Source organism: Gallus gallus, chromosome Z, assembly GCF_016699485.2.
Source record: "Gallus gallus isolate bGalGal1 chromosome Z, bGalGal1.mat.broiler.GRCg7b, whole genome shotgun sequence".
Lineage (NCBI taxonomy): Eukaryota > Metazoa > Chordata > Aves > Galliformes > Phasianidae > Gallus > Gallus gallus.
Genome location: NC_052572.1, coordinates 55177488 through 55203003, shown reverse-complemented (window position 1 = coordinate 55203003; position 25516 = coordinate 55177488). Strand labels below are relative to the sequence as shown.

Sequence of the window (25516 nt, the reverse complement as noted above, 5' to 3'; positions counted from 1 at the left end):
GAAGAAACAAACCAACACCCTGGTTCAGCCAGGCATCTTTACCACTTCTGATCCCATGTGACTCCATCACTGCAAAGAGACATTAGTGTGGCTCCCTTAGGTCTGAAAGGACAAACCCTACTGCTAGTGTAACAGTAGTCCTGCTTTAAGACCTGCTCTGTCTCACAGTATAGACACTGCTGAGTGTCTCACTGGGTAAACAAATATTAAAAGGATCCCAGATCTTGGGACAGTGAGGTGACAGACAGAGGCTAATTAACAGTTTAGGAATGTCTTCACAGTTGATGGATTTGGGCTTACTGGTTTTTCAAATCATGAGAAGGCATAACTCATATATTCCATGCTGAGAGAAGATCACTCCTCGGGCAAATACAGGTCATTTGTGGGAGTCAGGAATCATCATGTTCCAAAAGCTGTACATCTAAATTATTTTCAGTGCCAAATAACAGACATTGACAAGGGAAAGTCTCCCTCTTCCCTTCCAGCACCAGCAGGCAGTTACCGGGCACTGTGAAAGTGTGGAAAAAATAAGAATAGTATGGAACTACTGAAGACCAGTAGTGGGTTGCATGATAACTGGAGATTCAGAAGACTGTGTTTGCCTATTTTCCTTTACTTCCACAGATCATTCTGTGTTTTACTAGTCTCACGTTACTTCATTCGCTGTGCTACAAGAGGAAGGAGCTATCATAATAGATGTGATGTGGTGCCTGAGAAAAAGATGACCTGAGACCATGGATTCTCCTCATGCCTGTGAGTTATGTGAAGGGATTGCCTACACTGCAGAGTGCTGGGACTTCCCACCCTCTGCAAGGAGCACAACCACCCATGTTAGCAGCCCTCAATGAAAGGCTGCGAACAGAGGTGGTCTGTGAGCTTGAATAGAGCGAATCAGTTCAAGCATGTGTAGAAATGAGAAGATTGCACCAAACCAGAAGTGGCCTGTTTGACTGCTGAGTGCACTGCTACAAAACATACCTTAAAATGCTATCAGCTTCAGCAAGACTTTCCAAAGAAATTGCAATTGCAATTGAAAAAAGTATACTCAAATATACTTTTCCCTCTGACATACCAAAGCAAATGCATGCTACAGTACACTTATATCTGCCCAGATGGTTTGTTTCACATTTTACTTCCAGGCTTCAGCCCTCTGGTTGTCTAGGTTGCTCAAGCTATGTGTTACTCAGGCTTCCCTCTGGAAAGGTAGCTGTGAGCACACTTAGCTCCAGGCTGGCCAACTGCCTGGAATTCTGTTGTATTGTAGTGCATTGTATACACAGAGTCCCTCAGCTTTGTCTCAGCAGCACTTCCACTCCAATCCCTTCTGGTGCCCTCAACACACATCATTCAGTGTGCATACCTAGCTGATGATTTGCAAAAGTGACCTTCTTCATAGAGAAGGAGCACCTACCTCAAAACAAGTACAGATAAAAATAAAAATCAATTGCTTGTTATGTCTGAGTCACAAAGTGTGGATGAAACAATCCCACATGAAAGTCAACTCAGGTTGAAACATTTAGGAAGGAGTTCTGTGTCCATGCACTACCCTCGTTTGCAAGCCAGTATGAACAGACCCAGTTTAAGGCAGAAAAACAAATGAGGCAGACAAAGCAGCTTCTCCCCTGGACAAGAGGTTTTCTTACTCCTTGAGAGGAGTGTTCTCTTCCAGCACATACCTGCACAGAACAGAGCAGAGAACTGTTGGGTTAAGTAAAAAACAATACTAAGTGCCCTGTACTATATGTACAGGTTCTTCAGGGGTGCCATATGGAAGAAACAAAAGACAGAAGCTGGGAATCAGGAGGGGGAAGATTTGGGTTTGTAGACGCTGAGTAAATGCATAGCCCATACCTGCTACTTGATGACTTAAGATACCCTGCAGAAAGTTTGTGGAGTCAGACTAGTTTCTGTGACCACTTTTGATCAGTTCAATCTGTGACAAACTCAGGCTTCCGGGCAACTTGCAAATAAGGTGGTCCTCCTATACAGCTGCTTACAAAGAAAGAATGCATATAATATCTCTTTGAAAAGCCATATTTGTCTTGTCTGGTGATTGGTTTCAATGCTTTTCACTCATGGGAGATAGCTGGTAATTCCTGCATATAGCATATCTGTGATCAGCTTCAAAAACTTTTAGAAGTAAAAACAGTGGCTTTGTTATTCCCTGAGTTTCTGATTCTTGCACACACACAACTTCTGTGCCACCCGACCTGCCTAGCTGGGTGGGATGGCCTCAGACTGCTCCTAACTTCATTTATAGGCAGGAATGCACATTGTTTCTTGGAGTATTTTTGGAAGCAGTTCACTCCACTGGGACAAGCTGATGGACTGGAGATTTCTGTGAAATACAGACAAGGTGCACAATATCAATCAGATTACCTATCCACTTTTCCCCCCCACTTTTTCCTAAAAATGATAATTTTTATTATCATTTCTGGCCTGCTCCTAGTTAGGATGCTGACTCAGACCAGAGTTCTCTATTAATGGCTGTCCCTTTGCCCAGCAGTAAGTTAGTCAAAGGTTGCACCAGTGGTTTGCATCTGCACCTTGTCATGGCTTGTTCCCTACAAAGACTTCAGTGGAGTGTAGGAAGGCTGGCACTGAACCAAGGCAGAATGAACAGAAGTAGTGATTTATTGCTTTTCCATATAAAGGCAATCTGAGGAGCTGGCAGACTGGCATTGCTCTTCAGAACAGAAATGGAGATGGGGGCGGGAAGGAGCCTGCCCTGTCCCCCATTCACTTCCCCGAGGTCCTGTGACAGAGCTACACCCACCCCTGTGACCAGCGCGGCCTGGAACAGAGACCCCGTGATAACCACAGAGGATATCCACATTCCTGTGAATGCAGAAGTTGCCCCTCCCACAGAGCAGTCCACTCCTTTCTACTTGCCGCCCACAGACCTTGGAACCTACTCAGGCCTGACTGTGACCCTTCTGGGTTAACGCTTCCTGTCACCCATAGGCTTGTGGGGACAGATGGAAGATCTGCAGGGAAAAGGGCTCCTGCTGTTGTGGCTAGCAAGGTAGCTCAGTGGAGGGACAGCCAGGTTGCAGTACGGTTGCCATTCTCCACACTTAGCCCCAGTCCACACCTCCTGCTGTACAGGATTAAACCCTCTGGACAAAGATGTCCGTTGCCCTTTCCCAATACACAAAGAGAAGAATTCAAGTTTCATTTGTTAGCTTGGAGCTCCAGTGTAGCACAGACAGCAGCAGTACTGGTGAAGGTCTAATTCTAGGCCTCTGTGGGCTACTTAGGACAGTGATCTACACATTTCTTAGAGGTGGAAATGCCAGCTGGGCAAAGAGAGAAGCTCTGGCAGAGCTGGAGGTCACTGCCACCTGAAGGCAATTGCTGCAAGTAGAATTCTGCCAAGTTTCATTCTGGGAAAATAGACTGTAGCTGTTTTCTCATCTCGGCTACCCTGTGGCACTTACAGAGAAATACGTGGAGAGATTTAAAACACAGTAAGAGTTCCCTCTAGAGGAATAAAGTAATAATCTACATCTCTTCACATTCTGCTAGAGCAAGGGCTCTGTTTTCTTTGCAGGTGTAGACTGCCAGTGGGATAAATCCACAAGTGAAGCCCACCATGAACGTATGAAACAAATAAATAGATTCAGTAATACAGTGAAAAAGCATCAGAACTTTCCAAGAAATGCTAATGGCAAAAGCGATAAAACTGGAGTTTGTAGCTGAATCCAAGCACAATCTGTCCTCTTGAAAGGAAGAAACAACTATTATTGAGGCAACTCAGAATCTCTCACGGAGTTCACAATGTCCTCTAAAAAGGAAAGAAAAAAGGAAACCAAGGTACAGCAGTTGGATTAAGACGTTGTCAAGGTCACAGCGATCACTAGTACTAGCAGAATTCATTCACATGAATTCATTTTATCTCCATGTTTTGTTAGTCACTATTTTTTGTTGATATTTTGCTAGAACTCAGTTTTAGAAGTGTTTTCATTCTGGATTCTCTGATTATTGTGTAGCCTTCTCTTTTTAAAGAGGTATGCATCATTGTGGAAAGGCTGCAAGGAACTAAATAGGTAGGTCACTCCAAAAGTAATGCCTCCTATTTATTTCCATGGAAACAACAACAGATGCAAAGAGCACAGTAACCCTATTTGACAGAGAAAATTCTCTGCTTCAAAAGGCTATACTACAACTTGTCCACCACCACTAGCAATGTATTTTCATCAGAGATAAACCTGCATACTATGCTCATAACAATCTTCACCAGCGGAGGTGACCCGCTGTCACTGTTACCACTGCTGAAACACACCACCCATCACCTCACTGTGCTCACATCCACTGTTTGGTCTCCAGAAACTTTCAGCAAGCAGCGATGAATGTCAGTGGGTGCCATTTCTTCCCCACAGAGGAATTCAATTCCACACCTCTGCTCCATCTGCAATTCTGTGTCAGATGCCATTCTGTCAGACTGCCCCGCTGTTGCCATCTATCACGTGGCAACAAAATGTAATGGGATATTGGTTGAAAGACCTGGAGCTGTGCAGCCTGGAGAAGAGGAAGCTCCAAGGTGACCTGATACCGAAAGGTGGCCTTTCGATAACTAAGGGGGAGTTACAGGAAAGAAGGGGACAGACTTTTTAGGAGGGTATGTGGTTATCGAACAAGGGGAAATGGCTTCAAGCTTATAGAAGGGAGATTTAGGTTGGATATAAGGAAAAAGTCTTTTACAGTGAGGGTGGTGAGGCACTGGAATGGGTTGCCCAGAGAGGTGGTGGATAACCCACTCCCTGAGACTTTCAAGGTGAGGCTGGATCGGGCCCCGGACAACCTGATCTCACTGTGCATGTTCCTCTTCATTGCAGAAGAGTTGGACTGCATAATCCTTAAAGGTCCTTTCCAGATGTAAGGATTGTATGATTCTATGACTCTATGATTCTGTGAAGTTCAACCTCTACTGCCATACCACCACCATCTATCTGCCTCTGGTGTTGTGGGTCAACATAATAAAATAGGAAGCATTACTTTTGAAGCACCTCTGCTAGTAGAATCAGCTTTGTCTGCTCCTTTTACTTGGAACTTTCTGCACAACAGAAACACTGTGAAAGCACATAGCCTGATGCACAAACTGTAGAGAATTAACATTTCTTGTCTTAGCAGTAACTGTTCAGAAATCTCAGTGGGAAAAGCCGTGGGGTTAAGCTGTCTCACGTCCATACTAAACATGTGTGAAGGCAGAAAGGACCGGCTCACTTGCATTAGCAAAGGGGACAGTAAATGCTTGACTAGGGAGAGATGGAAGATTCTCAGAAGGATTTTGTGTTACGAGAAACTGATTTACACATAGCTCTGTAGCCTGTGCCCATCAGAAGCATCCAGAGGGGAAAGGTACACAGCTCCTGCATTATTGTAATCTGAAGCTTCCAGCTGCATAAAAGCCTGTCATGCCTTGGCCTTCTCCAGAGCTGGGTTCAAGCATAATGTCCCCTTGCATTCATGTGGTTGTTTTCATCCCAAGGGAATGAGATTCTTTCAAAAAATAGGATTGCTGCTGTCATTTTACACATAGAGAGAGAGAGCACACGAAGCAAATACCTACACTCGTAAGGCAAACAGTTCTCTGTATACAGGCAAAACCCCCATGGAAGAGCAACACAGAGACTGTGGGCAAATTGACTCAGATGCGACCTGAGCACACGAACCTATTCAGGGTAAAGGTCCAAAGTCAAAGAATTTAACTGCAGCAGGATGCAGATCACATTCTGCTTATTTTTAATGCATGCTTAGAAAGTGGTGAAAAAGTGGAAAATGTAAGCCACTGCAAGAAATGTAACGAAAATTTTCAGGAGTGTCTTATGATACTGTGGTGTATATCAGATATGCATACACACATGTATGCATATATGTGTCATGTACATATTGATTATCTTCCTCCCATATTTTTTATGTATGCAACAATTCACACAGGAAAATGGCTTGAAGAGGTTAAGACAGTCAGTAAACAAAAGGTGCAGACATCAGCACCATCCAAATGACCTTTCAAAGTGTTTGTGAAAGAACATTTAGATACTGCTTCAAGGCAAGTAAAACAGTAATCAGTATGAATGGCACAACAGTCTGCATGCTAGCTGCTTTGTTAAACACAGTGCAGACCTGATGTCTCTCATGTATTGTGGCTTAGAGAGTAAAGTTGTGATAAGCAATCTGTGTGTTCAGTCAAGACATGAGAGTAGTGCTGGCTTCTACCCCGTGTAGTCTGGTTTTGAGATATAATTTCAAGAAACAGTGCACCTCAGAAAAGCGGAACACAAGGAGAATACTAAAAAGAGGATTCAGAAAGCAAACTAAGGACCAGCCCAGTGTTTTGGGAGACTTGTCTTCAATTTCCCTGCCTGTCCTTTTGACCCTGAGCAAATCATTTGCGTGGTCTGTGCCCTCACATTTTCAGCTGTGAGATAAGATTTTTAGTATTCATTTCATTACACTGTTCTGTGGAAAGAGGCTTTCCAGTGTGTCTCTCAGAAAAAAAAATAAATAAATAATCGGAGGCCATGAATATCAAAACAGAAAGAAAAACCCTTAGAAATAACTTTTTTTTTTTTTTTTTAAAGTCCGTTCTAAATGATAACTTTGAGCAGGCTCCTACAGCTGGTGTGGTTCCATGCAGTGGGAAATTTTGTTCATATCACCCAAGAAACAGGATTGTTGTGATTTTTATCACCCGAGGAGAGACATTTCTAGATGGGAGAAATAAGCACCAAGGGTTACAGAGAGAACCCTCTGATGCTGAACTGGAGCAATACATCCATGGCTATGTTTAACTCATGGAGTGGGCCCATGTTCTCGTTTCCTCATGTCGTGCCTAGGGTCCTCATGAACAATTTGTCTCCAGGTTGACTGCATTATCAGGATGCTGAGAAAGGTTTGTATTAGGTGTTTTCTGTACCTCTTTATTTTATGAACTGGATTTTCAAGGACTGGTCCTCCCAGTTCTGTTTTCTTCTCTGATTCACATAATCTTTGTAATCTGGCTGCAAAATACACTTCCAGAAAGGTATTTGAGAATGTCTTTCACGTGAGAAGTGAATTCATTTTGCCAGTTCACATCAATGCGGCATGCAGTTCTAAGACTTCTAAGTTGATTCTTCTTTTAATTAGGCAGATAGCAAGGAGTTTCCTCAGTGATCAGTGGCTTCCAAAGGGCTGTAAGGGATTTGGGTACTCCAGCTCTCCCCTTTGTACCATACCACAAATACTCCCAGAGTGAAAGAAATATTGTGCAGTTGCAGATCTAATTTAGATAGTGCGTGATGCACAGTAGTGACTGCTCAGATATGAAGAAATACAATCAAAACTTTAATTTCTTAAAATCTTTTTTCTGTTTTCTGGGACTACACACCAGTTATATTTGTTGGTTAACGAGAGGAATTATTCCTGTTCTTAGATCCAATATCTTTTCTCAGCCCTAAATTACAAGTGTCATTCATCTCTCAGTGCGCCTTATGTCAAAGCCAAATGAACAAATTATTGCAATCTCAACCATGCCTTCTCCAGGTATCAGAGTTACAAAATGTAACTCTAATTTAAGCCTCTCATTTGCAAGGTGTCTGAGACAAGTCATGAGTTAGAGCAGACAGTAATACTGTGATGCTGCTTGCCCTCACACTGTCGTGTTAACTTGCTTTGACTATCTTTTGGGTCAATGGCATTTTCTCTTTCTTCCTGCAAAGACCTGTTAACCGTGTTGGCTGTTGGCTAGCCTGCAGTTATTCTTGGAAATGACATCTCTTGCACAGCATAAACCAGGTTCCTGTTTGATTTTAATGAAATTCTCTTCAATGCTAATTAGAATTGTTTGCCTTTCTTTGGTACTTTGTACCGAAGTGATAACTTGCAGGACTGTGAACTGACGCTTATTAATTATGTAATTAATTACATTTCATCACTTTGGTCTCTCTTTTCTCTCTCTCTCTCCCTATCTCTTTCTCTCTCTCTATTTTTTAAAAATTTTTTTAAATTTTTTTTCCCTGTGAAGAAAAGCATTAAAATAAAAAATTAAGGAAGTTTAGCAAATGCCATTTTGGTTGCCCATCTTTCGTGCAGTACATGTAGATGTTCAAGGAAGTCACTCATTCACGGCTGTGATACCGACTGCTTTTAAATCCTCTCACCTTCTTTAATAGTACATTCTTAGTTCTTTAAGCACAGAACTGTCTGGATTTTGGCTGTTCCACTGTTCAAAAAAGCAATACTCAGTTTTCAGACAGGTCCTGTAGATCCTAGTTCAGGAGGCAGGAAAATCTCAGCTGTTCTAATGAGCGTAGGTTGTCAAGAAATAGATTAGTTGATGAAAATGGGCATGATTGCTTGGGAGGGAAGAAAAGTTACATTATCAAGTGAGTATGGAAGACATTATTGTGTTAATATATTATCACTGGTATGATAGCAGTACAGAATGTGGAAATGTTCTCCATCATCATGGAAAGAAAGTTTGCTGTGAATTTCCTGCAGGTTGTTCAAGGGAAAAAGTTTGGTGCACACCATCTTCTCTGCACCTGGCACTCCCAGGGAAAGCGCTGTGGTTCAGATCGCTAACATTAGATGCCTTGGGCAGATGATAGTTATATCCAACTTGGTTACGGATTACGTCTACTTCCAAAGTCCTCCAGCACCTGCAGGACAGGAAATGGCTTAGAAAATATAGATAAACAAACAAACAAATAATAAAAATACAAATTCAAGCCATTTGGGCCAGGCCATACAAGAGGTGGTGCAAGGGGCAGGGATACAGAGTTGGTACCCAGTGGACAACTATGGGTTTTATTAAAGCATCACAACAGCCATTTGCTAGGAGATATTGCTAGGACCATGTGCAGTGTATGTCATATATTACCTATCAGTCCTGGTCAGATTAACTGTGAGCTCACATTATAGTTTGTTTTTTGTTTTTTTTTTTTTTTGTTGTTTTGTTTTGTTTTGTTTTTTGCAGACAAATCCAGATGTATCCTGTGACCATCTGTGCTTGTTGATTCTTCTCAAAAACAACAGTTGTATTTGAATAGGTTATCCAAGTTCAGTTTAAGGAGAGGCTCCACCAAAGGAAAAATTACACTATTTTGAGGGGCATGCACGTGACAGTTTAGAAATGTTTGTTTCAAAGCAAGGATTGTATCAGCTCAAAGTCCAGTGTTGTGTTATAAACCAACATCTGTGTGACTTCTGTAGCCAAATTCTTGGCTATTATCAGAAGCTTATAGTATTTCTTGATGAAGCAATTAATTCTGATCCTGGACTTCCTGCAACTTGCCCTGTACGTATGCCAAAAAGTAGACATTTTCTGGTGTTTTGTACCTATTCCTATGTCTTTGCTGTGCCAAATCAAAGCATAGAGTGCTAGGGAAGAGGATATATATGATCATGTTTTATCAGTGCTAGTCCAAACAGACCTCATGAGTTCATTCAATGGTTCCTATATTACATCTGCATCTTCTAATGAAATGTGAAAATCAGTTAGAAAAACAACTTGCTTTCACACCACAGCATAAACTATATTCTGTATCCTTCCTGTCTGAGTGACTAACTTCTTCCCTGTAAGAAACTGGAATTTATGTCTAATGTGATATATTTTCAGTTTGCAGGGACAGGAGTAGGTCAGATGCAGCAGACCGGGGAGCCTTCAGATGTCAGAAATCCTGGAGGTGTTAACACGCTTTGATGGAAACATTTCTTCACTTTTCCTTTCGCTTTCTTAGATGGAGAAGTCTAACCAATTTCGAACACTGCTTGTGTATAAAGAAAATTGGTATGAGTGGGTAACAGATTTTCTTTTCTTCCACTCAGTAGGGCCCATTTTCAGTAGATAAAAGTAACTGGAAAATGAAGGTCATCATTTATAGCTTGAAAGCTCACAAGGCACAAGAATCTTTGTTGCCTTCAGAGTAAGCATAGCCCAATTCAAAGCAAGTCAATTTCCTGAACTGAAGGGTCACTACACATAGTGGTCAACAAAGTCAGTGTTTGCAGCCTCTACTTCAGACAAAAGGGGACTAGTGTTTTCACATGGACAGAAGCCAGAATTTTTTATCAGTGAACACCTCAGAGCTATCATCTAATACCATGATTTAAAGTGACAACTAGTAAGAATAATGATGACATTATTTTCTTCTTGTGGGGCCAATTATTGCCCCTAATTCATGGTTTTCTAGTTACGGGTGAAGCAGCTTTTCCATTACAAGTTTCTTCTATGTGTCTGTATCAATCAGAGCAGATGTTTATCGCAGTAACTGTCAGAGCAGTTATGAGAGGATTTTATGATTAATGAAATTAACTTATTTGCTGGGTCTGAGGCATTTCAGGTGTCACAGTCACTGTTTTCTGGAAGGAAGAGTGGGACAGTTAAGGCTCGGATAGAAGATCGTTCTGATGCTCAGCTGAACACAGGTGAATTCTTGCCACACGACCAGAATTTCTGATAAAGCAGCAAAATGCAGTGTCTTCTTTGATTTGCACCCCTGCCCACACACTTCTGTGTGAACGAGCCTGACTGAAATGCAAAAGGAAACTGCTGCAATTTTTGCCTTACACTGAAAGGAATGCTATAGAACTGGAGAATCTGCTAGCTTTTGTTCCCTCCAACTATTATCTAATCTTTTTTAAACGATGTCATTTTTGATATTGCACTTTTCCTACTCATGTGCACAACAGTAGCTTTTAGGATGTCCAACTGCTTATAGGACTCTGTGTTGCTTTGTATCTGCATACTGCAGGTAGTGGAGCAAAGCAGGAATTCCTAGAGCAGATGAAGATGCTGTAGGCTGGAAAAGAGCTGAATGAGGGGATTGGGATAGAGGAATGGAGAAGGAAATAGGGAAGTCACTGTTTCTCATAGTAAAATAAATAAGGTACTCAAAATGACACGTAAGGTAGTGTGTTCAAAACGGGGGGAAGGACAGGGCTATTAACATAATACGTAGTTGAGCTATAGACCCCTAGCTCCAAAATGTTGTGGGGCTGACTTTGCATGGCTTAAAAAAGAGACAGGACAAATTCAAGGAAGAAAATTAGTTGGAAGTTGATCAGTATGGATAAAGGAGTGTGTACTTATGCCTTTTGAAGCTTCCAGCCACAAAATTTAGTGTCTGTGACAAAATTCTTTGGTAGTATCATTGCAAGTCTGTTTCAACCTTAGATGCACTCTTAGCTAACTAGTTTTGGTGTTGCTGAGATATGAGACTAAACAGGCCTTTGGTCTCATGCAGTATGACTATTATTTTGTGCTTTACATGATAGTCTTGAAAGGGATCTGATCACAGGGGAGGAAAACTGTATTTCCTTTAACCGTATGGAAACTGCTGCTTTCTGCATCAGTCTGTCAACATTCAGAGCATTTCTGCTTCTGATACCAAAATTACAGAATACCTAAATGAAAATCTGACAATTAAAAGTGATGGAAAACTTGTCATTTCTGTACATCTGTACACAAGTGCAAGACCAGGAGAACTCAATTGCATGGATTCAGAAGCATCTTGAAGAGATGAGTGCAATTTTTGGATACGTATGGGTTTTTTTTCCATTTCATAGTGGAGAGGAATTTCTAAATCTGTTGGTGAATCTCAGCTTCTCCTGGATTGCTGGGCTACTCTAACAGCTGGCTAAGGAAAGCCCTATGGACAATGTAAGTTGCTGATATATATGGCTGTTTACATGGGTAGATAGTGATAGCACAAGGGGGAATGGTCTTAAACTAAGACAGGGGAGGTTTAGGTTAGATACTGGGAGGAAGTTTTTCACACAGAGGGTGGTGACGCACTGGAACAGGTTGCCCAAGGAGGTTGTGGATGCCCCATTCCTGGAGGCATTCAAGGCCAGGCTGGATGTGGCTCTGGGCAGCCTGGTCTGGTGGTTGGTGACCCTGCACATAGCAGAGGGGTTGAAACTCAATGATCATTGTTGTCCTTTTCAACCCAGGCCATTCTATGATTCTTTATTGTTCTGACAGAAGCTTTCATTGAGCTGGAGATTTTTGTGTCACCAGCAATTTCAATTAGTCAAACATTACGCCAAGGATGTGACTGAAGGTGGTGATCCCAAGCTGTCTGCTGGTAGGGTTTGGTGCATGAAAGGCTGTTACTCTTCACTGGCTCTGAAGAGTCTAGATCATGTGCATTAGATAAAATGGTTATGTGGTGAGGCCTGGGAAGTAATCATCTCCACAAAAACTGCAGAGCGCAGATGGCTTATACCCTTGTGATAAAACATGATACTACAGGCCTTATAAAGAACCAGCAACAAAAAGTGAAGGAAGATCTGCAGATGCATTAAGTATTCTCTACATCATTCCAGAAACAAGTGCTTTTTACCATTTCTAATGTTTTCTGACTGTATTAAACACTTCTTCAATTAAGGAACTGATGGTAACCCTATCCTGATAAATAGACTGGGAGTTGTCATCCCTGAGGAGTAAAGGGTTGCTCTGGGATTCTGTGAAAGTTTAAGCTTTTTTGAATGGCTGTACTACGTTGATACTCTGGGAGAAATTAAGCTGAGATTTAAAGGGAAGAGGTAAATGACAGACACCAGTGTGTATTATCAATTCACCTGCATCCCAAAGGGAAAGCTGGGAGAGAAGATAAGGGAAATCTAGGAGAGAGAATATATATACTTGTTTCAAAGAAGGATTTTTCTAAATGCAGTGACTCTCTTGTCAGTACTAAGCTTTGGAGGATCAGTCAATTAATCTATCCCTATCCAAGTAAGTACTTCACGAGCTCTTCACTGGGAACACGAAGGTTCCACTGCCAGCAACATCTGTTCAGATGCTCTGCCGAATAAGGAAACACGTATAATCATGTTTTCAAATTCTTGTCTAAGTCTTTGGGAGAATCAGCTTGCAAATTCGTGTTAGCATGATACAGGAAAGGGTCACAGTGTGCAATTAGCCAAAGGACAAAAAAAGATGTTCAGTACAATTTATTTCCCTAAGGCATGCACATACTAACCTCCTTATCCTGGATGTTTGTGACAGACACTCGAGCATAGTAATTGTCTACTTAGACACACATATTTTCAGGAGGGCTAGGAGTGCATTTTCCAAATTATGCTAACTCCTGAAAATACCTTTCACTAAACTTTCTCTTATAACAGCTCTTCCTTGCTGCAGTTTTTGCCTTTTTGCTGTGCTTCAGCTTTCCTCTTTAAAGTCCTCATAAAACTGGCATCCAGCTGCCAGCCACATGCTTAAGCCACAAACAAGGATCACAGCCTAGAGAATGCAAAGCTCTTATTTGTTCAGTTGTTCAGTTCTGTCCTGTAACATTGTCTAGCTGTTAAAGACTCAACTGTTATTTTGCTTTGTTTTGTTATTATGCTTATTAGAGGCATGAGAAAGGGAAGGAAAAGGGAAGTGGCTTTCTGAAGAACTTAGAAACCTTGGGGACACAGTCTGACGTTCAAGGTTATGTATCAACAACCTGTTTTCTTTTCTGGGTAGTGGTCTCCACAGAAAATCTGTGGTTTTCCTGTTACCTTGAACTTTTGCATGCCCCCATTGATTCTCAAAAGGGAACATCCCACATCTCCCCACTCTGACATTCCAGTTTTTGCTCCTCCCCCCTGAACTGGTGTGAGGGCTCATGCAATAGTCAACCAGGTCTGAGAAGTATTCAGCCGAAAAAATACTTGTAAAAACATACTTTAAAACTGTCAGACTTGTGATGCTGTGAAATTTTATGCATTCTTCAGCTAGCACGAGGACGGTATAACTGACTTGCCAGGAAATGCAGTGAAAGATAGATATTTCCACGAGCTTTAAGTGACTGTGTAACAAACAACTTTTTGAGCAGGGGATACTGTGAAGAAGCAAACCAAATTTTATGCAATGAGTCTGTTTTGTAATAGTTATGAAATAAAAGGTTTACCAGCCAAGACATTTTCAACTTGCTTTTGCATGCATCCCCAAACATGCTATGTTTTTTTGCTTGGGTCAAGGGTCAAGAAAAATCTTTCTGATGTGTTTGATTTTCTCAAAAGTGGAGTATCCTAGAGAAAAACTGGAATTCCCTAGAAACTCTAAAGCATAGGTGTCCAACCTTTTGGCCTGCCTGGGCCACACTGAGTGAAGGGGATTTGTCTTGGGCCACTGCTTGGAGTAATTCAGTTCTCGTGTGGTGGTGCTCCAGGGAAGAGAAAGCCTATATGCTGAGTGGAAACAGCAGGTACAGTCTGTATATGTTTGCAAAATACCAGGGAAACACGAATAATGTCAATCAGTGGAGAATAAAACTTAGAAAAATGTGCATGCTAGTGTGGCTTAACTCATGTTCCCAGGACAGCTCTGATTTTACAGTGTTCAGTGTTTCAGACTTGAAAGCCAGGGTCATACTAAAGAACACATGAGATAGCATTCCAAGGGCTCAGGAAGAAGGTAAGCAAGGCTGGAATAAGGCCAAGTGATCTCAATTCTTAAGGATTGAATATCTACACTTGTGGTGGGAGTCTTATATCTGGATATCTGTTGGCATCAAAGCTTGTTTAGAGAGAGTGAAATGTTGCCCACTTGGGCAGACCATCAGCTGGGCTACCTGAGATGTATTTCCCTGCTCCTTTCTTTGGTATGTACAAGACTTTTTGGGGATATTAAGAACCCCATACCTCCTCTCAGCTGTAGATCCTCTGCCTTCTGTAGAGACTGCATGTACTGGTTGGTGTCACAGATTTTATACCTGCAACAGCAGAGAGCCCTTATGTCTTCATCCTGCATTTGCAGGAGGACTCTTCTGTCTCAGATATTACATTTTCCTAGTGTTTCTGGGTAAATGATTCATCTAGTGAATCAAAAGAGCTCTGCCTTACTTCATCTTACCCACAACAGACCTGTAGCTGTCAAGAGATCCTGCACCATTAATGGGGACATCTAACAATTTGCTGGTTTTTAAGCTTTTCAGTTGCAACTACAATGTTCAGATCTTCATGTTCTTGCAGAGAATTGTCATAGCTGCCCTAGAGATTTATTGTCTTACACTTTCTACTCTTGAGGTAAAGCATTCACACACTTAATACTGAAATGGGGCCAAACTGTTCTAGTTCCTTTAGTTATTCCCATGGGTCTTGTTTGTTTTCTGCCATACACATGCTGCAGAGACTAAGAAGCTTGCATAATGTCCTTCCTTCATACTTTGAGGGCTTAGCTAGAGCCTAAGGACTGTGTTGCATTCTTCAACCCATTTCTATGGCTCTAGACAGCTCCTGGCATAGAGGGAAGAGAATAAGTGGAGGCTGGGTCAGTGCATGGAGACTCAAAGACCAGGAAAAAGGTGATTGAGAGATGTGGTAAACTTTGACATTGCGATGATTTTTTATTTTCTGGAAAATTAAATTAAACTCTATTCTCCTCTAAGCTTAAAATCTCTTGTGGTGTACGCCACAGAGATATTTCCTTTAGCTCTCTTAACAGACTGATGGGTTTTAAAAACTGATGAACAGATAGAAAACTTTTTGTTATTGCTGTCCACTAATAGAGAGATTATTGTCCCGCAAAATTAAGTGCAGTGCCCAGCACTGTCCACAGGGAGGGGTACATATCCTTGCTCCTAGCATGAACAGGGCTTTTTGCAGAGGCGAGATATATCTGCACTGGAACATAGGAAAAAGGTCAGATTCTGTTTTATCAAACAAAGTGTCCTGGCCAAGATTGCAGACTGCATTTACATCTTGCTTGAAGGCAATTATAAAATGAATCTGAACCTGAAGAAAGAGGAAGGCATATCCTACAAAGAGAATCGAGTGTAAAATCACAGTCACTCAATGTGTTCTGGTACTTGCAGCAAGAGGTGATCTCTTGCTGGAGATGTATTTCCCGAGCACACCCAGATGCCTATACAATGTTTCTCCATCATTCTCCATGACAGATAAACACAGTGCTCACACACTAATTCGCAACTGACTGAGTTCTCCAATGCCAAAGACTGAAGCCAAGTGAACATGATACCATACTGAAAGTGGTATAGCTAGGCCTCTGCCTCAGGTACCTCTGTACTGTGCTCAATCCATGGGATGGAGATGCCTAGCACTGGTTTAGTTCTGCTGAAAGCGATTAGAAAAAGAATGCAAAGGGATGTTGCACCTATAATAATGTCACTGGAAACAATCAGTCCACCTCAAATGTACTGAACTGGCGTGTTCGTTTTCAAACAAGATCTTGAGTCTCTTTACAGCAGATTTTTATTAAGACTGGTGTGACCATCTCCTGGTCAATTTTTGTTTGCCCAAAACTTATTCATCTTTTTAGATGTTTTAAGTCCATACCTCATAGTACCACAAAATCACAGAATCACAGAATTGACTGAAGTTGGAAGGAACCTCTGGTGGTGATCTGGTCTAACACTCCTGCTCAAGCAGTGACACTCAGAGCAGTTCGTCCAAGCCTGTGTCCAGGCAGCTTGTGAAGATGTCCAAGGAGGAGACTTCACAACTTCTCTGAGCAACCCATGCCAGTGTTCTGTCACCTGCACAGTACAGAAGTGCTCCCTCATGTTCAGAAGGAACCTTCTGTGCTCAAGTCTGTGTCCACTGCCTCTTGAACCATCACTGGACACCACTGAAGAGATCTTGACTCTGCCTTCTCTGCATCCTTCTTTCAGCTATTCATACATCTCAGTAAGATCCTCCCTAAGCCTCCTCTTCTCCAGGTTGAGCAGTCCCATTTCTCTTAGCCTTTCCTCACAGAAGAGGTGCTTCTGTCCTTCGACCATCTTGGTAATCCTGTGTTGGACTCTTTCCAGTATATCTAGGTCTCTCTTGTGAGAGAGAGGCCTGATAATGGGTCACATCACTCCAGATGTGGCCTCATCAGCACCTGAGTAGAGGGGAAGGATCACTTCTTTTGATCTGTTGGTGACACTGCCTCATGCAGCCAAGATACTGTCAGTCTTCTTAGCAGCAAGAACACATGGCTTACTCGTGTTCAACTTGGTGTCCACTAGGACACCCAGATCTTTCTGGACAAAGATGCTTTCTGCCTGGGTGGCCCCCAGCAGGTCCTGGTATCTGCTGTTGTTCCTTTCCAGGTGCAGGACTTTACAATTCTTGTTGAATGTCATGATGTTCTTGTCTTCTCATCTCTCTAGCCTATGAAGATCCCACTGTACAGCAGCAGAACCCTCTGGTGAGTCAGCCACTCCCAACAGTGCATTCTGATAAGAAATGACTTTCCTATCTACACCTTATCCTGTTTGCCACAGAAGTCAGTGAGACACTTCACCTTTTCAGGTTATTTATGTGCTCCTCCTTCGGTCTGTCTTGGCCCTGTTATGTATAGGTCCTCAGTTTCTGCTCCGTGTCAGCCTCCTTTTGCTTTTGCTCAGGCTTGCATTGGTCGGGGTTGCTTTGTTCAAAAGCATGTGCTTAGCATATGAAAGACTGCCTTCTGTCTTAGGTCCAAAGTATGAATAAAACAATTCACAGCTCCATGCATGAAAGGTGGCTTTGGCAGGTTTTGGATGAGGCTTTTGATTTATGCTCACAGTAGCTAAGCTAAACTAGCTGCTTCTCAAAGTGAAGGTTTGGTCTTACCCTGTGAGTTCAGTCAGAGACAAGTAGGATCTTAGAGGAATGCTCAGTCTCACCTGTGCAGCAGCAGTTATACTTGTCTGAAACCAAACAAAGACATCACAAATTAATTCTGGTCAAGGAAGTGCAGGAGAGGCTCATCTGCACCTAGGGAGTCATGTGAAGTTTGTGGTTTTTCTCCCTTTACTACTTACTGCCACAGGAGCTGTATTTCTTTTCTTACCCTTTGTCTCTAGAAAAACGACTATTTATCATGTGTAATGCATGACCTGTACAGAAGGGATTCTGATTTCTTTACTTGTTGGAGGTGACACAGTTGTGGGGATTACTATTACAGTCATAAGAAAGCTCTGCAATCTCTTTGGTTTTATGAGTCAGTGGAAACTAATGAAGTCAAGACTGTTTTGCTGATGCTGTGTGTTTCTCTTCAAATCCCTGGATGCTCTTCTGCTGCAGACATCAAATTACAGCTTTGCAGCTAGTATCCTTACTCTAAAATACGAAGACTCTTTCTGAGAGATGATTTCATTCTTTTTCTCAGACTTACTGTTGACTGCCTTTAAAAGATAATTTGTATGACTTTTTGGTTTTCGGACACTTTTTGACACTAGATAGGAAGACCAATGCTCTCTAGTACAAAACTAATTAGGTTTCTATTTTAAATTTGAAGTAAGATTGTAAAGGGAGCCTGCTGACCGTACTCTAATCATTGAAAACCATGGTCTTAGTCATTTTCAGGTGACAGATCATTCTGTTCTCAGAGATGTGGCATGGATACTTGCCTTGCACTGCCATCCTTCCATCTTGCCTGAAATAATTAGCTTAGAGATGCCTAGATGTCTAGTTATTATGTGTTAGGTAGGCTAGAAGAGTTGAATCAAATCATATTATGTTACACTGAGATTTGTTTCTATCATACGAGAGTCAAACTGGAGGAGTTCTTCCTGCAAGCAGCACCAGAGATTTAACAACAGCAGCAAAAAAAGCTTCACCTAGGTAAAATCATGGAATCACAGTCTGGTTGAGGTTGGAAGGGATCTCTGGAATTCATCTGGTCCACCTTCCTTGCTCGAGGAAGGTCCCGTAGAGCACATTCCCAGACCGTCTCCAGACAGCTTTTAAATAAGGAAAGGAGACTTTACAATCTCTCTGGGCAATCTGTGCCAGTGTTCAGTCACCTGCACATTACAGAAATTTTTCCTTATTTTCATTTGGAATTTCCTGTATTTCAGTTTTTACCCATTGCCTCTCATCCTATTGCTGGGCATCACTGAAAAGAGTCTGGTCCCACTCTCTTGATACTGATCAGATACCCACTGAGCCTTCTCCTGTCTCTCATTTGATTAGCCCTTTGTTGGACTTGCTCCAGGAACATCATGTCTCTCTTAATCTGGGGAGCCCAGAACTGGGCAGAGTACTCCAGATGTGGCCTGACCAGGGCAGAGTAGAAGGGGAGGATCACCTCCCTCAACCTGCTGGCGACGCTCCTTTTCGTGTACCCCAGAATCACATTGGCCTTCTTGGCCATCAGGGCACACAGCTGACTCATGGCTAACCTTTTGTCCACCAGGACCCCAAGTCCTTCTTCGCAGAGCTCCTTCCCAACAGGTCTGCCCCCAGCCTTTACTGCTGCATGCAGTTATTCCTTCCCAGGTACAGGACCTTCTTGTTGAATTTCAAGAGTCTGACATCAAAAACATTTTCTTCTCAAAGTCTGTAATCTTATCAGTTAAAATGTTCAGTCATATTCCTTCCGTGACTCTGCTATGGTGATGTGCAATCAATCAGTATTAGTTTTCATTTCCAGGATAAAAATCTTGCATGGTGTTATCTGTGCTCTTGAGAATATTTGAAAAAGCGCCTTGTGAAGACTCCAGTTCAGCTAATTGCCTAGGGCAGCTCATTTAATAAAAAAAGAGAGGGAAGAAAATGGGTGATAAATTGCAGTTTAGAAAGTATCCAAGATGTCTGGAAACTCCTGCTGTTTTTCAGTTTTGATATAGCCTGGTATTGCTAGAGGTTGTCTGGGTAAATTAAAAAAAAAAAAAATCAGTGGGCAAAAAAATCATTAAATTAAAGTTCCACTCCCCCCCCCCCCCCCCCCATAACTCTGAAATCTGAAGACCATTTCAACAGAAAATCTGGAGTATTTTGTTTGTTTAACTGCGATGCTCAAGGAATCTGCTCAAGTACCCACACTTACTTAAAGTACAACTCTGCTCCTGCAAATAGTGATTACGTACAGCTTAGATATATATTTGTGGTACATTTTATCAGCTTCAACATTAAGGAGAGATACAAGCACTTCCATGGATTTTGACAGGACTACAAGGAAAAAGGACTGTTTGCAATTCTGCTACCACATTTCTATCTACAGCAGGACTGTGAAAAATTACAGCAGTCTCCATTTAAATACTTTGCTTCATTGCTCTGCTGTGTGGGGAAAAGGCCCTGTAACTCAGAAGCTGAAATTATACTTGTAAAAGAGCTATATTAGGATTTTAACAGAAATGTTGTAAAAAAAGCTGCTGTAATGGTACACAAGAGTAGAATTCCAATTGAACCTGAAGGAAAAACTTGATTGTCTAAAAATACCAGACTGTTTCAAATGCTTTGTGTTGCATTTTCTTCCCCATTTATGAGGAACATATAAAGCAGTTGGACTTGAAAATACCTGGTTTGATATTCAAGTTTTACAGCTGCTGTGGATGCATGGTATTTTGCAAAATAACAGGGACAGTTAAGGTGAATAGGTTATTTTAGACTGAGATTTAATTTAGGGTTGTGGGAGCCCTTAGCTGCCTGTAGTTTAGAAGCAGCAGACAACAAGTCATCCCGCACAAGATGTGATGATTGTCCCACAAACTCCACTAATTACTTCTACACTCCTAAAGTTCTGTCTACTCTGATGTAAGTGAATGGTGTACTCTCCTCACAATCACAGCACATAGTTCTAAACCTGTAAACTCTGGTTCAATTTCACACTTGACAGCCAAGGAGCTGACATCTTGCAAACAATGGCTTATCATGACAGAATCAATCCTGGATTAGATGGGGGTTCACATCTCCCTTCCACAGGAGAGCAACTTGTTAAGCAGCAGTAACAACTATTATTAGCTCAAATTATTAACTATAATTATAAAAGTATAAATAGTTACTTATTACCATAATAATGTAACATGAAAATATTAATACAATACCTGCTCAGGGGAAGGTACTGTGCCATCTTCTCCAGAGAAGATATCTGTTCCATAGCAATGAATGGCAAAACCAAGATATAGTTCCTGAGCTGAATAGCTAAACAGTTCAAGGTATGAGAAGTCCTCTCACATCCATTTTAGTCACATCCAGAGTAGAGCTGGCTGGGAATAGAAATCTGTAATGTAAGAACAGCAAACAAGATGCTACAGACATTTCTCATGAGCTTTTCTGATTTGGTTTCAAAAAAAAAAAAAAAAAAGAAAAAAAGAAAGAAAAAATACTTGAACGTAGGTTAGGTCAAAGCCAGGTGTGTGTGTGCTGCTTATGGAGAAGCTAACAAGGTGGACATAAAGCAACTTTAATGAACATAGAGAAAACTGGTCAAATCTAACGTGACCACATGTGAAATCTGTGAGAGATTAAAGCAACATGATTTAGTTCTCTCGTGTCCCAATTTCTTGTCTAATTCTAAGGGTTATTTATTTATTTATTTATTTATCTTCAAAAAGCCTTTTTTTCTTCAAATTATGGCTGACCTTAAGCCAGTGAAGGCCTGGCTTAGTTTCTGTGTTCATTAATTATTGAAGAACAAAGCATAGGGAGCACCAAATGTATTTTAGGAAGAAAAAGTATAAAATTTTAAAATCAGGATCCTTCAGTTTTTTTGCAACAACATTATAGAGAAGAGTGAACAAGTACAAAATACATATTTTTTTCATCACACACATACAATATTTTTTCTTGTCATAGCAACAGATAAGCTGTGGGTACGGCTTGTCTCCTGCCCAGCTGATTCCTGATTGGAGCGCTGCTGGTGCAGCAGCGAGATCAGCAGATGAGTCACATGGGGAAAGAGACAACATCCAAAGTAGTACATGATTTAATATCTGACTACCATGTCTCCCCAAGGAGTGGTGTGGGAGCAACAGGACAGGATGTTCCCTAGGGCTCTTCCCACTTTCATTTAATATGCACTCAAAAGCTGAAATTAAGAGAGAAGGACGTTAAGCTAGTTATTTGCAATGTGATTCAGTTGCCTGCATATAGGTGACAAGAGACATTATAGTCTGTTCCTTCAGCTGCCACTCCAGAGATCCATACCTCCTACAGATTTGTGTCTCTTGTGCAGTCCTAGCTGAATGTCCTGAATGGACTTTCCTATGCCATAGCCATAGCATTATCAGCTGTCTACCAAGACAACTGTTTCATGAGGAAGACACAGTAGTTCAGCCTTTTTAGTCTTAAATTTTCAATACAACTACTCAAAGTTTTATGTTTAAAATGCTCCAGCTAGCTTTACTTATTGATTTATTACTTTATTCTGTTCTCTGAACCTCTTAGAGTAATTTACTTCATCCAGCAAATAGTCCTACTGATGCACTATGACAGCGATGTTCTGACTTTTCAGGAAGGGAAGGTTCTTACTTTTTCCTCTGTCTCCTGAGCTGTCCTTCAAGTATTTTGTCTGACATAAAATGCGCTGGAAAAGGGAATAACTTACCTTAACGCATCAGTCTTAGAATCACCGTGCCTTCACCAATCTCTCCATCTTACCGATCTTCCTGGCTTTCAGCTTTCCCTGTTGATGCAAGTGTTACCATTGCAGACAGACATTGCTGTTAGGTTCCTTTCTCCTTCTTTTTTCTCTTCTCATTTTTACTTTCTACTTTGCAGTTCTGTCACTTTAAATAAATAAATAAATAAATAAATTGTTGCTAAGTGGTTAACGAAGGGAGAAAAAGAGCTGCATTCACCAACTGTGCTAACAGTGTGAGATGAATTAGGACTGTTGTGCAAACAAGCATTGGTACCCACATTTTAAGCAGGAATCCTCTAAAGCCCGGCCTGGAAAGGGGTGCTAGTATTACTTTTCTCCTCAGTGGTTGCACTGACAGTAGAAAGCAGTTGGCTTTCCCCTTCCTTACATAAAATGTAGGCAAAAGGTGGTATATATTCATTCAAGTTGGTGTAAATCTGCTTCTAAATGTTAAAACATCAATTTCTCCCTTCTTATGGCTGAGCTGACTGAATTGTCACATACACTGCCTTGATGCAAGCTGGAAGTGAAACAGCAACATGCCTTTGCAGCAAGGAGGGCAAAGCATTCTCCAGGCTGCCTCAGCAAGAAGATAGTTAGGAGACATTTCTGTAATCCTGTATTTCTAAGGGAAGAAAACATTCATGACTATCTTATCCTTGACCTGCCTTTTTTCTTATACAAGAACTTCATTCACCTTCTAGGCACAGTTTGGACATATGGAAAGAAATAGCTTTGAGACTTGAAACCCTGAGCTGATATTTTGGTTGAATCATACACTTTTTTTCTTTGAGATTGAAATAGATTACGAATGTTATGTAAACTGACTTGTTATTTCAAATGACAAGACTTGAAGACCATGCGTGTGGTTGGCTGACTCACTCCAGCTGCAGAGAAGCAGCTTGACAGTTGTTAATATCGGTATACTACCCAAAGTGATTTACAGTTGGGTTTGCGATCACATTGACCTAACCTGTTTATTTAGTGAACTAAGTTCAAGTGAAAGCAATTCCAAGGATATTAGCAGCTGGCATAGATTTAGCAAGACCAAATTCACCTCAACTTTTCCTACAGGCACTGAGCCTAAGATCCTTACTTTAAAATTTCATAAGTGTTTTTCGACCTTTCGACTCTACCTTTCTTCCTCCACTTGAGGTGACATTAACCCCCAAGTCCTCCTAACAGCGCTACTCCCAGTGAGTTCTTCTTCCAGTCTGCATACATAATATCTGTCCTCTCTCATGTAATTATGTTTTCTCCCTTAGAAGTATAAACATTTCAGATTTTTTTGTAATCTTCTTTAATCTGTCTTGCTGCCCAGCCTTGCAATATCCAATGCCAGTGGTTAATGAAGTGCAGTGTTGGGAGATGATATTTATTTCCTATCACTTTTAAACAAATTGCCTCTCTTTCTTGTTGAAATCATTCCAGTTCCTTACTGTCAAAGAAGACAAACAAGAGAATGTTGTAATCTGCCTTCCTGTAGTCACAAATTGTCTGATTACTGATAGCCTGTCCCTTGTCGATTTTTTCTTGCAGTTATCCCTTTGACTTAGAGAAGGTCCTTCAAGTACATACAAATCAGTGCATTGAAGATTGGCTTTTTACCAATATGTGCCTCTGTTTCCTTGCAGTTCTGATGCTGTTTCCTTTGTTGGTTATATGCATTTATTTATTTATTTAAAGTAAGTACTTACAACCACTGGAACCTACAGTACTCATGTTGGTCTTGACTTTGGTATTTTTCTTCCCCTTATTGGTACAAAAGCTTCCCCTTGTATGGTTTGGTGGCTTGCATTTGTTTTACTGGCTGTGCTACAGCTAGAGGGTTTCTCTATGACCCTCTACCAGTAGAAGGTTGTGCCACAACTAGAGGTGATGGCTACTGAAGGAGTGGACATGTCTTCTTAGCCTCCAATAAACATTCTGCCATTTGATTTATTCTATCTCCCTTTCACACAAACTAAGAATGCACACAGTTCCTTTACTACAGTTCAAACGGCATACAGCTTGCTGAACTGCAGGTGTATAGCTTTGCATGATCCCAGACCCTCCACCTAGCCCTTGTGGCTGTTCCTATCGACTACATTCACCGATACTTGCTAGAATGACCATAACTTGATTGCAAGGAACATCATTTTTGCAGGGTCAAACTAGACTCTTCCTGGATCATCATGATGATCTACTGCCAGTAGGCCAAGGGAACCACCTCTGAAATACTGATGGCTGGCACTATTGGTGCAACCCCTCCTGACAGCATCCAGACCACTAGCAGAATGGGAATGGCATCACTGAAGAGCTCTTTGGTATATAGTTCTTAGTTTTTAATGTATACTGCTTATGCTGAACCTCTTCTTTTCATCCCTCTGTTTTCAGCTGATGGTTGTGCACCACCAGCCTCTCCTCCATGCGGAACAGGAATGGTGACTTCTTTCAGAACCCCTCGGAACAGAACTCAAACTGACACTATGAGAGGGAACAGTCATTTCTCGCTGTCAGAAATGTATGTCCTGTCTCTTAAAATAAGGAGAGGCCCGAATACTTCTCCCTAGGATCTGAAGGTTATGCAATTCTCAGTGCTTGTTGAAATGCTTTAGAGAAGGACTGAACATGTTAAGCTACTGCCAGAAGCTGCTGTAGTTACATCTTCCTCCTATACGCAATAGGAAACTCAAACTGATACTTTCAAGGACTGCGCAAATGATGTCCAATCAATCTCATGCTACAAGTCAATCTTTGATTTACATAACTAAATGGAACATGAATTTTGTCAAAAGAAAAGTAGCTCATTGTAATTAATTGTGAAATGGGTATAACAGGTCTCTGAATATAATTCACAGAAATGCAGCCATTTCTCCCTGCACAATGTAATAACGCAACATCATTGAAACCCATGTGTGTCCAAGTTCCAGATATTGAAAAGTATTTAAATACACTGTTACTTTCAGATTGCTGGGATTTAGGCACATTAAAGACACTTGGAATTCTTGGCCAAACTGTACAGTCCTATGAGCCTTATAGTAAAATATGATAAGAACCTGACAATGCAATCTTATGCTCTGATTATTGGGTTTAGCTCTGGCTCCATGAAGGTGTCTTGCCTGCAAGAATAGGTGATTTTAAGAGAACTGGAAATTTATCTTTTCATTGCTGCTAGCTCCTGAGCTATGTAAGCAGAAACTGTGTTTCAAACTCTTTTTATCCAACATAAATAACCTTAGGCCCTCTTGTTTATCTTTT

General features: G+C 41.3%; 1 long non-coding RNA gene across 1 annotated transcript; it reads right to left on the bottom strand.

Moving 5' to 3' along the window:
• Positions 1-8117: 8117 nt before the first annotated feature.
• LOC112530610 lies at positions 8118-22393 on the bottom strand. The gene is made up of 4 exons (XR_003072381.2): positions 22241-22393; positions 20739-20914; positions 19095-19562; positions 8118-8645 (listed from the first exon to the last, which is right to left on the bottom strand). It is a non-coding gene; the product is annotated as an uncharacterized LOC112530610 (long non-coding RNA).
• Positions 22394-25516: the final 3123 nt, after the last annotated feature.